General features: G+C 44.6%; 1 protein-coding gene and 1 long non-coding RNA gene across 2 annotated transcripts in view; one reads left to right on the top strand and one right to left on the bottom strand.

Annotated features, from left to right (window-relative positions):
• Positions 1–6: 6 nt before the first annotated feature.
• LOC106572878 (uncharacterized) lies at positions 7–13,586 on the bottom strand. The gene is made up of 4 exons (XR_001321212.3): positions 13,066–13,586; positions 2,639–2,881; positions 914–1,101; positions 7–807 (listed from the first exon to the last, which is right to left on the bottom strand). It is a non-coding gene; the product is annotated as an uncharacterized LOC106572878 (long non-coding RNA).
• Positions 5,401–14,112, top strand: part of LOC106572876 (dnaJ homolog subfamily C member 5) — a 77,763-nt gene continuing 69,051 nt past the window's right edge. The window contains exon 1 of the mRNA XM_014147420.3: positions 5,401–5,564. The gene's annotated coding sequence lies outside the window, so the exon portion shown is untranslated. The remainder of the gene's footprint in view (positions 5,565–14,112) is intronic.

Below are 14,112 nucleotides of genomic sequence, written 5' to 3'. Positions count from 1 at the left end.
TTTTTTTGTCATCAATTGTTTATTGCTTTTCAATAAGAAACAAAAGGCATTGGTTATTTTAATTCTTTATCTAGAAGTCAATGCATTGAATACAGATGCTATTCAACGTGATTGATTCATTGGCTGTTTTTATTTTAAATAAGATGCATTACAGAAAATACACAACATTTTGTTCAGTTACCACTCCCTCCAGACTAGCGGTTGTGTGGTGCTATACTGCAGTAACAAACAGAAAGAGGGACGTGTCAGAGACCACACATGAGATCTTTTAATCCGGTGTCACGCTGGTATAAAGGATTTGGAGACAGGCGCAGGAATACAGGAGTTTTTAAATACACCCAAAACAAACACGTATACAAAAAACACTGGGCTGTACCCAAACAAAAGTAAACCGTGTTGAACGACAGGGGACGATACCCGTAATACACAATATATATATATATATATAGCACGCAGCATAACAGCTGCACCAATGCATAGGTACTCACACCACCAACGGACATGGGAACCATAACCGATAAGGACAGAGGGCACATATATAACATACTAATCAGGGGAAATGGGAAGCAGGTTGTGTGTGTAATCAGACAAGACAGTCCCTGGGTTGATGATAATGAATCTGGTTCAGTGAAGCCTAGAAAAGCAGGTGATGTAGACCTCCAGAACTGGTGATCAGAATGAGCAGCAGTACCGGGGGGAGATCCGTGACATCCAGACTCAAATCCTCATCATCATCATCATCATCCTTGTTCTTCTTGTCTTTATCCTCGTCAGTCCCTTCCATGGCTTTGGCAAACGCTTCCACATCTGAAAAAGAATAGATAGAAAGGGGTTTCAGTGCCTTGCTAAATGGCACAACGGCAGTAGATGGTATATTGACGCTATGCTGTGGTTACTGGCCTGTTTCTCTCACCTCAAGGCTACTGCTGCCCCGTCTGCGTGTGTGATGATGTGTGTGTTCCTGAGGTACGATATGATCTCACCGGCTTCTACAGCCTCTGAGGGCAGAACAAACTGGTTCATGAGAGGTCCCAGCTGTCTTGACGCCAAGGCTCATCTCAGAGGGAGACAGATCCGCAGAGACAGGAGTTTAATGTTAACCTGAAAGGGGAAAGTTTACGGTTCTGAATCTGTATCATTGACCTGATAAAAGGAGTGTTTTACACGCCTTGGCAAACAAACATTTTGGCAAATGTGTTCTTCGGCAGGACTTGCAGAAGCGGTAAACAGCAGACAGCTACCTTTTTCTTATTTCTAGGTTCTGTATCGACCCACCTGTCAGAACTATGGAGAGGTAGGTTCTGTATCTACCCACCTGTCAGAACTACGGAGAGGTAGGTTCTGTATCGACCCACCTATCAAAACTATGGAGAGGTAGGTTCTGTATCTACCCACCTGTCAGAACTATGGAGAGGTAGGTTCTGTATCTACCCACCTGTCAGAACTATGGAGCGGTAGGTTCTGTATCTACCCACCTATCAGAACTATGGAGAGGTAGGTTCTGTATCTACCCACCTGTCAGAACTATGGAGAGGTAGGTTCTGTATCTACCCACCTATCAGAACTACGGAGAGGTAGGTTCTGTATCTACCCACCTATCAGAACTATGGAGAGGTAGGTTCTGTATCTACCCACCTATCAGAACTATGGAGAGGTAGGTTCTGTATCGACCCACCTGTCAGAACTATGGAGAGGTAGGTTCTGTATCGACCCACCTGTCAGAACTATGGAGAGGTAGGTTCTGTATCTACCCACCTGTCAGAACTACGGAGAGGTAGGTTCTGTATCTACCCACCTGTCAGAACTACGGAGAGGTAGGTTCTGTATCGACCCACCTATCAGAACTATGGAGAGGTAGGTTCTGTATCGACCCACCTGTCAGAACTATGGAGAGGTAGGTTCTGTATCTACCCACCTGTCAGAACTATGGAGAGGTAGGTTCTGTATCTACCCACCTATCAGAACTATGGAGAGGTAGGTTCTGTATCTACCCACCTGTCAGAACTATGGAGAGGTAGGTTCTGTATCTACCCACCTATCAGAACTATGGAGAGGTAGGTTCTGTATCTACCCACCTATCAGAACTACGGAGAGGTAGGTTCTGTATCTACCCACCTATCAGAACTATGGAGAGGTAGGTTCTGTATCTACCCACCTGTCAGAACTACGGAGAGGTAGGTTCTGTATCTACCCACCTATCAGAACTACGGAGAGGTAGGTTCTGTATCTACCCACCTATCAGAACTATGGAGAGGTAGGTTCTGTATCTACCCACCTATCAGAACTATGGAGAGGTAGGTTCTGTACATCCTCTGCACTCTGAGCTAGAGACTCTCCAGAGGGGAGGAGAGTTAGACAGGACAGGAACAATGACCTCTGGGGTCACACACTGGCCAGGTCCACTGAGTTAGGGAGAAGACAAGTTAAACACTCATCTACCATATTACAATATATTTTCCTGTATTTGAATACGGAAAAGATTCCACAGAAAATGTCTGTGTACCTAAGTCAGGACAGTTGGAAATCCCATTTTTAAAAAAAGCATTCTATATGAGCGTATCATCTGTAGTTGACTGCAGATATCCACTATTGTCCCTGTCGCTGTTAGTCATACAGACTCATGCGGTAGTCTGCTCACCCTCAACCCTCCGTACTGAGACGGCAGCGGACATGGCCGGTACGTTCATATGGCCAGGATGCTCTGCAGGTCGCTGAGCTGGATGGGCTGGGTGGGGGAACCGATGGCTGCTGGTACGACGGGGGTCTGGGCTGCCGCTGGGGTGGTGGGGGTCACAGCAGGGGTAACTGAGTGATGGGGGCCGCGTCTGAATTCATCCTGGTGGTGGAGAAGAGGGTGAAGGCTGCAGAATGACTACGGAAGCTGAGGTGTGGAGGGAAGAGAGGAGGAATTATAATGATTATTATAGTGTAGTAGGGTACAGCTGTAGACTACTGGAGCTTGGGGAGGAGAGGATGACAGATGCAGACTACTGAAGCTGGGGAGGAGAGGATGACAGCTGCAGACAACGGAGAGCTGGGGGAGGAGGGAGGGATGACAGATGCAGACTACGGGAGCTGGGGAGGAGAGGATGACAGATGCAGACTACGGGGAGCTGGGGGAGGAGGAAGGGATGACAGATGCAGACTACGGGAGCTGGGGAGGAGAGGATGACAGATGCAGACTACGGGGAGCTGGGGGAGGAGGAAGGGATGACAGCTGCAGACTATGGGAGCTGGGGAAGGAGGAAGGGATGACAGCTGCAGACTATGGGAGCTGGGGGAGGGATGACAGCTGCAGACTATGGGAGCTGGGGGAGGAGGAAGGGATGACAGCTGCAGTCTACGGGAGCTGGGAGGGAAGGAAGGGATGACAGCTGCAGATAACGGGAGCTGGGAGGGGTGGAAGGGATGACAGCTGCAGACTACGGGAGCTGGGAGGGGAGGAAGGGATGACAGCTGCAGACTACGGGAGCTGGGAGGGGAGGAAGGGATGACAGCTGCAGACTACGGGAGCTGGGAGGGGAGGAAGGGATGACAGCTGCAGACTATGGGAGCTGGGGGAGGAGGAAGGGATGACAGCTGCAGACTATGGGAGCTGGGGGAGGAGGAAGGGATGACAGCTGCAGACTATGGGAGCTTGGGGAGGGGGAAGGGATGACAGCTGCAGACTACAGGAGCTGGGGGAAGGAGGAAGGGATTAGAATTAAGCAATAAGGCACGAGAGGCCGTGATATATCAGACCTTATACCACAGCTACGACAAAACATTTATTTGTACTTTTCTAATGATGTTTGTAACCAGTTTATAATAGCAATAGGGCACCTCGGGGGTTTGTGGTATATGGCCAATATACCACGGCTAAGAACAGTCCTTAGCCTTAGCCGAAATGGACAGCTCATGGTGCTGAAAGTAGGCAAATTCGAGTAGGCATAGTCTAATTCATTTAAACTGTATTCATTTTAATTAGACTTTACTAACAAGATGGCTTTGTGTTGGAGCCTATTTCTTCCTGTTTAAGAAATAAGGTAGGCCTACCTGTTTGAGAAGAAAAAAATGTCTATATATCCATACATGAGGTCACCAATCTCATATTTCTGTTCATTGATTAATGAGTCACTTTAAGACCGCAGGACAATAGTATTTTAATATGTTGCATGCTCATGGATTTCAGTTTGTATTGCTATAGGAGTGTAATAAAACAAATCTTGAAAACTTCAAAAACAACACGTTTAAACATGAAGGATTTGGTAAATAACATAACTTCTCAAAACAATGTCAGGAGGTTAGACCGATTGATACAAGTTCCAAAATAAAAATCTAATCCGAAGACATTTCCAAGACGTGTAATAATTGACTTCTACTAAGTAGAAATGTAGAAAGGTAGGCCAGGTATGTTCTAGAAAGGTTTTGGAAGAAACCTCTTGGACATGGGTTTAGGGAAAGAGGGAACCCCCCCCCCCCCCCCCATAATGTTTTCTTGAATACGTCACTCGGAACGGATTCCCTTGTACCGCCCACGTTTTAACACCAGGGTGCGCGCACGTCAGTTTGCGACGTACCATTGGGAGCAAGACGTAGGAGGGATTGGCCATAGAATTAGACTACTAGAATGTCTAGGAACATTCTTTAAAGATGTCAGCCATTTTGGTCAGGGAGTTGGTTAACCATGCCAACCAAGCCAATCCTGTGATAAGATATTGTGTAAAATAATGAATTTGAAGAAGGTACTGTATGTTTGTTATCTAGCCTGACAGCTTTAGAGGAATGACTCCATAAATGTTTCAAATTAACTGCCAATACTCCAGTCAAACAATGCATTCAATCCACAGCCATACACCGGCTGAAATCAGTTGATGGTAGGACTTTGTTAATACAAGTACTGATATTGTATCATAATAATAGGCACTCACAGCTTTCCATGAAAATGTATGGTCTGTTTACATATACTTTAGGATATTTATTCAGAAAGTTGGTATAAAACCTGTATAAACTGTATTTATGACAATATATATGACAATATTTTAGGTTGATAATTCTATTACGCAATATCCCTTACTTTTACTTTCCTGCATAAATAAAATCTGGATTATTATGATTTACTGGCATTTTTTTAACTAGGAAAGTCAGTTAATTAAGAACATTATTTTCAATGACGGCCTAGGAACAGTGGGTTAACTGCCTTGTTCAGGGGCAGAATGACAGATTTGTACCTTGTCAGCTCAGGGATTCGAACTTGCAACCTTTACGGTTACTAGTCCAACGCTCTAACCACTAGGCTACCTGCCGCCCCATTCATCCGCTGGGTTGTATTTCTCCCTGACCAACATGGCTGCCATTTCATGCCCCATTCTGGACCGTTGCGAGTTTATCACAAGACCCCTCTAGTCGTAGGATCTCTATGAGATGGACAGGCAGCCAGTAGTGTTTCTAGTTTAGCGACATGGTTTTTGAATGATTGCCCAGCCAACCAAACTACTAGCATGAACTGCTGCTTGGGATGCAAGTATTATAGTTAGCGACTTTTCAATATCTCAAATCGGACATCAACTGTGCCCAAATATACGGTAAGAACTTTATTTGATAGCACATTTCGTATCCCCGGCCATGCTAGCTAACAGTAGATTCTTCGCTGTTTTTTAGATTAGCGAGCTAGCATGCTAGCTAGAAGCTGCTGAACCTATATAGATGCTGTGTTCTTTTGATGCGGGAGCAAGAGATTATCCGCTTTACCGTTTCAGTTCCTCTGATCTTTATTTCCTATACAGCGAGTGGGAGGTTGCTGGGAATTTAGTTGGATTTAAAAACCAGGCCACGATGCATTAGCAAACCACCTATTTGAGGATAGCCACCTAACTAAATTATCATGGACCCCGGCGAGTTGAGCAAATCTGACCGGTGACATAGTATAAACTAGCTGGCTGTCGTCCATGTTTGTCACATGTAAAAAATGTACGTATTTTATATCTATAACCATGTGATCTTTATGGTTACCACAAGTAATATGTGGAGTTCCCCTGGACTAGAAAGAAGGTAAGGGCTCCCGAGTGGGGCAGCGGTTCTAAGGCACTGCATCTCAGTGCAAGAGGCGTCACTACATTCCCTGGTTCGAATCCAGGCTGCATCACATCCGGCCGTGATTGGGAGTCCCATAGGGCGGCGCACAATTGGCCCAGCGTCGTCCGGGTTTGGCCGTTATTGTAAAAAAAGAATTTGTTCTTAATTAACAGACTTTCCTAGTTAAATAAAGATTAACTCATCTTGAACTGAGATGCAGTGCCTTAGACCTCTGTGCCACTTGGGAGCCTGAACCCTTTTCGTAAACTTAACCTCATTCTCCTAACCTGCTATGTTAATTCCCCTAACCAGCTACATTAATTCCCCTAACCTGCTACGTCAATTCCCCTAACCTGCTACGTCAATTCCCCTAACCTGCTACGTCAATTCCCCTAACCTGCTACGTCAATTCCCCTAACCTGCTAGGTTAATTCCCCTAACCAGCTAGGTTAATTCCCCTAACCAGCTAGGTTAATTCCCCTAACCAGCTAGGTTAATTCCCCTAACCAGCTAGGTTAATTCCCCTAACCAGCTAGGTTAATTCCCCTAACCAGCTAGGTTAATTCCCCTAACCAGCTAGGTTAATTCCCCTAACCAGCTAGGTTAATTCCCCTAACCAGCTAGGTTAATTCCCCTAACCTGCTACGTCAATTCCCCTAACCTGCTACGTCAATTCTCCCTAACCTGCTACGTCAATTCCCCTAACCTGCTACGTTAATTCCCCTAACCAGCTAGGTTAATTCCCCTAACCAGCTAGGTTAATTCCCCTAACCTGCTACGTTAATTCCCCTAACCTTGTACGTTAATTCCCCTAACCTTGTACGTTAATTCCCCTAACCTTGTACGTTAATTCCCCTAACCTTGTACGTTAATTCCCCTAACCTTGTACGTTAATTCCCCTAACCTTGTACGTTAATTCCCCTAACCTTGTACGTTAATTCCCCTAACCTTGTACGTTAATTCCCCTAACCTTGTACGTTAATTCCCCTAACCTGCTACGTTAATTCTCCCTAACCTGCTACGTCAATTCTCCCTAACCTGCTACGTCAATTCTCCCTAACCTGCTACGTTAATTCCCCTAACCTGCTACGTTAATTCCCCTAACCAGCTACATTAATTCCCCTAACCTTGTACGTTAATTCCCCTAACCTTGTACGTTAATTCCCCTAACCTTGTACGTTAATTCCCCTAACCTTGTACGTTAATTCCCCTAACCTTGTACGTTAATTCCCCTAACCTTGTACGTTAATTCCCCTAACCTTGTACGTTAATTCCCCTAACCTTGTACGTTAATTCCCCTAACCTTGTACGTTAATTCCCCTAACCTTGTACGTTAATTCCCCTAACCTTGTACGTTAATTCCCCTAACCTTGTACGTTAATTCCCCTAACCTTGTACGTTAATTCCCCTAACCTGCTACGTTAATTCTCCCTAACCTGCTACGTCAATTCTCCCTAACCTGCTACGTCAATTCTCCCTAACCTGCTACGTCAATTCTCCCTAACCTGCTACGTTAATTCCCCTAACCTTGTACGTTAATTCCCCTAACCTTGTACGTTAATTCCCCTAACCTTGTACGTTAATTCCCCTAACCTTGTACGTTAATTCCCCTAACCTTGTACGTTAATTCCCCTAACCTTGTACGTTAATTCCCCCTAACCTTGTACGTTAATTCCCCCTAACCTGCTACGTCAATTCTCCCTAACCTGCTACGTCAATTCTCCCTAACCTGCTACGTCAATTCTCCCTAACCTGCTACGTCAATTCTCCCTAACCTGCTACGTCAATTCTCCCTAACCTGCTACGTCAATTCTCCCTAACCTGCTACGTCAATTCTCCCTAACCTGCTACGTTAATTCCCCTAACCAGCTAGGTCAATTCCCCTAACCTGCTACGTTAATTCCCCTAACCTGCTACGTTAATTCTCCCTAACCTGCTACGTCAATTCTCCCTAACCTGCTATGTTAATTCCCCTAACCTGCTACGTTAATTCCCCTAACCAGCTACGTAAGCACTTCTTCCCTGGAGTTTCCCTGTCTGGACATGGGCCCGAAGTCAGACCTTATTAAAAAAGACAGAATGTTGTCAAAGATTCCTTAGGTATGTTCTTTAGCCAACTAGCTACAGGGAGCCAGCTAGCTAGCTAGCTAACTAAGCAAATCAGATCTGGATTCAAATGAGCTAGCCTTGCTCGGACCCTGTAAAATGAATCTTGCAGGCTAACTAACAGAATCAGCAGGTGCTTGTTAGTTAGCCGTGTTAGCATGCCATGCTTGGGTCATGTTAGCTCTCAGACTCTACACGCCATCCTGTCTTCTCCATACAGTTTTCAGCTATTAGCTGCGCCCACGACTACCTCGTGAACTACAATCCAGACGTTGTGTTTTAACGTTTTAGAGACGTCAATAATCCATCGCTTTCAATACAGCTTTCGAAAACATATGGTACCTTTCATCAGCAAGAAAGAATCCTTCAAATTTAAAGATACTAACTTTTGCAGTTTTGCACAGATCCATACAGCTTTCAGTGCCTCCATCCGACGAAACTACACTTAACGCTACACTTCCTGAGTTAGCTTACACACAGGTATTTGGAGCACGCTAGATGGCTAATTAGCACAGGTTGTTGCCTCTTGTCTTCCATAAACAAGCATAGTGACATGGAGATATGTCCGTATGGGAACACGAACCTTATAAAAAAAGTATCAATTTAACCTTTTTTATTTATAAAAAAAAAAAAAAAAAAGCTGTCTTGTTGATATAAAGGTCCTTATGCTTCCAAAACCGTACTGCAAACGACGTGTGTTAATGTACAGATTGAGTGACAGGGATCTTAACAACACAAGAGTCATGATCAAGGGCTACGGTCATAAACTCAGCAACAACAAAAAAGAAACGTCCTCTCACTGTCAACTGTGTTTATTTTCAGCAAACTTAACATGTGTAAATATTTGTATGAACATAACAAGATTCAACAACTGAGACATAAACTGAATAAGTTCCACAGACATGTGACTAACAGAAATGGAATAATGTGTCCCTGAACAAAGGCGGGGTCAAAATCAAAAGTAACAGTCAGTATCTGGTGTGGCCACCAGCTGCATTAAGTACTGCAGTGCATCTCCTCCTCATGGACTGCACCAGATTTGCCAGTTCTTGTTGTGAGATGTTACCCCACTCTTCCACCAAGGCACCTGCAAGTTCCCGGACATTTCTGGGGGGGAATGGCCCTAGCCCTCACCCTCCGATCCAACAGGTCCCAGACGTGCTCAATGAGATTGAGATCCGGGCTCTTCGCTGGCCATGGCAGAACACTGACATTCCTGTCTTGCAGGAAATCACACACAGAACGAGCAGTATGGCTGGTGGCATTGTCATGCTGGAGGGTCATGTCAGGATGAGCCTGCAGGAAGGGTACCACATGAGGGAGGAGGATGTCTTCCCTGTAACGCACAGCGTTGAGATTGCCTGCAATGACAACAAGCTCAGTCCGATGATGCTGTGACACACCGCGCCAGACCATGATGGACCCTCCACCTCCAAATCGATCCCGCTCCAGAGTACAGGCCTCGGTGTAACGCTCATTCCTTCAATGATAAACGCAAATCCAACCATCACCACTGGTGAGACAAAACCGTGACTCGTCAGTGAAGAGCACTTTTTGCCAGTCCTGTCTGGTCCAGCGACGGTGGGTTTGTGCCCATAGGCGACGTTGTTGCCGGTGATGTCTGGTGAGGACCTGCCTTACAACAGGCCTACAAGCCCTCAGTCCAGCCTCTCTCAGCCTATTGCGGACAGTCTGAGCACTGATGGAGGGATTGTGCTTTCCTGGTGTAACTCGGGCAGTTGTTGTTGCCATCTTGTACCTGTACCGCAGGTGTGATGTTCAGATGTACCGATCCCGTGCAGGTGTTGTTACACGTGGTCTGCCACTGCGAGGACGATCAGCTGTCCGTCCTGTCTCCATGTAGCGCTGTCTAACACGGAACCCAAACCAGCTGTGCACGTGCACCATCGTGCATCAATTTATTTTGTCCCCCTACACCAAACGCGATCACGACACGCAGGTTACAATATCAAAACAAACTCTGAACCAATGACATTAATTTGGGGACAGGTCGAAAAGCATTAAACATTTATGGCAATTTAGCTAGTTAGCTTGCACTAGCTAGCTAATTTGTCCTATTTAGCTAGCTTGCTGTTGCTAGCTAATTTGTCCTGGGGTATAAACATTAGGTCTAAGGAACTCAGTCCAGCTTTAAACTTACTCTAGAAAGTTGTAATAGTAGAATGTACAAGGTGACGTTACTAAATCGGGTAGTACATCATCAGTTTTCCTCTTGTCATGTCAGTCATCGCAGACCTTGGAGAGCTATTGATAACTTGTCAGAAACTAGCCCATATCAGCTACCGTTTGTTTTTTGTTTTTTTGGTCTAGGTGGGATGTTCCCCAGTAATGGAAGGGGGGGCCTCAGTGAAAAGGTTTGGTAACCCTTGGTCTAACCTAAAACAGCAGGCTTAACTCACCTAGCTACACTAGCCTCGCCCTCATGTGGTGCTAACTAGCATGCTAGGTAGTGCTATAGTATGTACGGTATCAACAGCCATTGTCAGCCAATCCAGTAGGGGTTGGAAGCTCTATGGTGAGCTTCGATTGGTCGCTTGCGTCGCAATATCACGGAGGATTTGAAGGGTTGGCTGACAACATCAAGAAAATGATGCGCCCGCATCGATGTGGCCAGCGGGCAGGCGTGTGCGTTGTTATGATTCTGAACGGTCAGATAGCAACAATGACAAGAATCTGCCATGTGGGAAATCACATAGGTGGCTCGTTTTGTTATCGATACCATGTCTTGTTTTGAGGTTTTGACTCATGTCTATGCTAAAGTTAGCTAGCTAGCTAACAACAACTGTAACAATTTATTTGAGACAAGTGCTCACTGTGCAAATGTATTTATGTTTTCGATTAAACATTTGGAGACTAAATATAGTTGACATGTCAACAGTCTAAGCCAATCCCGTCTGTTTTTACCCCGTAGTTGTGTACGTGTCGCTTTTGTTGCTGAACTATACCAACTCGTTTTTATAAAGTTTCAACGTTCCCCAACTTTAGTTCCTCCCTGTTCAGTTCCTGTGCTCGCATCGATCAACTGTCCCCCGCTCACTCATTCTCTCCTTTTCCTTCTATTCAAAGTGAATGGCTTCCGATGTTTCCCTGCGTGATGCCACTTCCTAGTGTGAACGCAAAGGGGGGAAGTTCTGACCTATTCCACCAATCCAGTAATTGTCTAGGTGGAGTTAAGATGGCGTGTCGCAGGCTCTGTTTCCATTTCCCCCCGGTAAACTAATGCTGTTGTTTCCAACCCTCGTCTCAGGGCGTTTGGGTTCAAACATCTTGCCTGATGACTCGATCCATCTCTACATGCATTCAGTCTGAAACTGCCGTCCTAGAATTCGTTTGTGTGACCTTCAAAATTAGAGGCGTTGTACGAAACAAATTCATCAGCGATGAACCTGTAAAATGAGGTCTGGATCGCCTCTAAACCAATCAGAGTTGATAACATCGTCATGTAGGCCGGCTCTGTCCCAACCCATCGGTTTCTAGGACCAATCAGAATGGTCAGAATGTGTTTCGCGTTCTAGAGATCGTAGGAGAGGGCGAATCTCATGGTGGGGGAACAAACGGCAGTTGACCAGAGCGATGTGGATAGTTAGCCACTAGACAGGCAAGCAAACATCAGCCCTGATTCCACAACACGGGTGCAACAATCCGCTTTCATAATAGAAATAAGATATCTTTCTCAGTTTTTGCGTCACGTGTAGCCTCGTGACGCGCACACCTCAAGGGACTTGCTTCGTTCGGTCACCATGAAGACAGGCTTGTGACTATAGAGGATGTCATCAATCAAATGTATGGTTTGTTATTAGACAGGTCAAAGCCAGGAGGAGAAGCCCGGATGCAAATATGGCCAACCTTTTTATTTGAGGTAGCAACAAGACCTAGCTAGTGTCAACAAGTTCATTGTGTATAGGCCTAAGACTTGTCCTATTGACAGTCTTTCTGCTTCAATGCAAGATGTGGAGCTGACCATTTTAGTTACAGTATTCATTTCAATGTTTACTGAGACACATACACCCTCCTTGTCCCCTTAGGAAACTGTTTTAAAGATCACAGATGTATGTTTGTGCTACTGATTAGCTTTGTGGTTACTGGTTAGCTTCTCAGATAGCGTCTGAACAGAAGGGATACTTAAAGTTAGCATGCTGTTTTTCAGGCTATTTGACTGGGAGATGTTAATGTCCTATGATGACACACTATACTGTTAAAATGTAACTTCCATTTTCACTTTCTCTCGCCCCCTCTCTGTGTCTATTTCTCTCTCTCTGTCGGTATCTCTTTCTCTACATTTAATTTCTACTCAGTTTTGTCATGTCTTTGGCATCATTAAATTGAAGACTGTTGTTTTATCAAATCAATTCTCTGTAATTATTATTACGTGATTAAACGAATCATGTAAATGTAATTAACTAGGAAGTCGGGGCACCAAGGAAAATATTCAGATTACAAAGTTATAATTTTCCTAATATAACTTTTCAGATATTTTAATATCTGATCAATTAGTCTTCTTATTAATGAATTATTCTTTACCTCACGTTAGTCTCATTCCAAACGTCGTAAATTGTTGGTTATCTGCACGAACCCAGCCTTTACTATGAATTATCCATACATCAATTGTCTTAATCATTTATTTACTAACTAACTAAATAATCACAGAAATGCATAAACAAACAAACAGTAGATATGGTTACAAGGAAATGATAGGGGATGTGCCCTAGTGGGTTAAGCCGGTATGGCGGCTTGGTAGACAAAGGGACTGAGAAGGGCGCGAAAGACAAAAGACACTACAAAGTTGATAATACAAAGTTGATAATTATGATGATTGAAATGCTAACCCTTTGCACATGAACGCTCACTCATTCGGGAATAATTGCAATCAATATATATATTTACGCTCAGTGTGTCGTCGTGATCTCTGTTGGAATCGTCCGTCTTTCTGTTGGAAAGTTCAAAGTCTCTCTCTCTCTCTCTCCCGTGAAGTCTTTCGTGGTTAGAATGGATACTTCAGAGTCCCATTCAGAAATGTTCTTATAGAAATAGATGTTTCGGCGGTTGTCGGTCTTCGCATTTCAGGTCGACATAAATTCTAGCTGCAGACTAGTAATTAGTATCGGAGATTTGCTCTTATTCTGTCGGTATCGATAGTCTCAGAGTTGAACCATTTCCACCAGTGTAGCCAATGCTCCCCGTGGTTTGGTTAGTAATTCAACAACCATTATAACCTTAGCTTAGACTGAGGTTTTTTGTGGTCTCTACTCCAACCTTCTCCCCCTCAGCTTACCGAGGTAAGTGTGGCCTGAAGGGAATTCCTTCAGGTGGGGGTTTAATTCGTAACAGTGGAAAAGGGCTGTCCCATGACGCCAGATCAATGTCTGTGCTCATGGGGGCGGGCCAATGACCTAGTTAAACTTTAAAGGGAATTGGATTCTCTTTCAGTAAACAGTTTTAAATCACATCAAATCATTTCACAAATAGTTTCATCTTTACTCATTCATTTTATACAATAATTAGATGCAAAACCTCATAACTGAGGAACCTGTATAAACAGAGTTATGGTAATGTGGCTGTATTGTCTTTCCTGAGGTCACAAACATGAAACAAAATGGACCGGGTCGTAGCTGGCTCCTCCACCAACCATTTACACATTCTCCAGAACATGGATATTGTTCAGTTCTCGCGTTCTGTGATAGAGAGAACAAAGGAACTTCTTCTACATGTCTCTTTCTGCGTGCTATACTGCCTGGCCCTGAGGAGAGTCTCCTCTAGGAATTTACGACCTGAGATAACAGAGCCTGGGTGTGAGAGGGAGGGAGGGAGGGAGGGAGGCACTCGCTATACCCAAAGAGGGCCACGTTATGACAGTTTTATTCTTGTTTTCATGGCTTGTGTAACAAACCCATATGTCATTTAACCATCTGACTGACGTTCTTCCCGAAGCTG

The sequence above is a fragment of the Salmo salar genome, chromosome 15, assembly GCF_965601325.2.
Source record: "Salmo salar chromosome 15, fSalSal1, whole genome shotgun sequence".
Classification (NCBI taxonomy): domain Eukaryota; kingdom Metazoa; phylum Chordata; class Actinopteri; order Salmoniformes; family Salmonidae; genus Salmo; species Salmo salar.
This window is presented reverse-complemented; position numbering and strand designations above follow the sequence as displayed.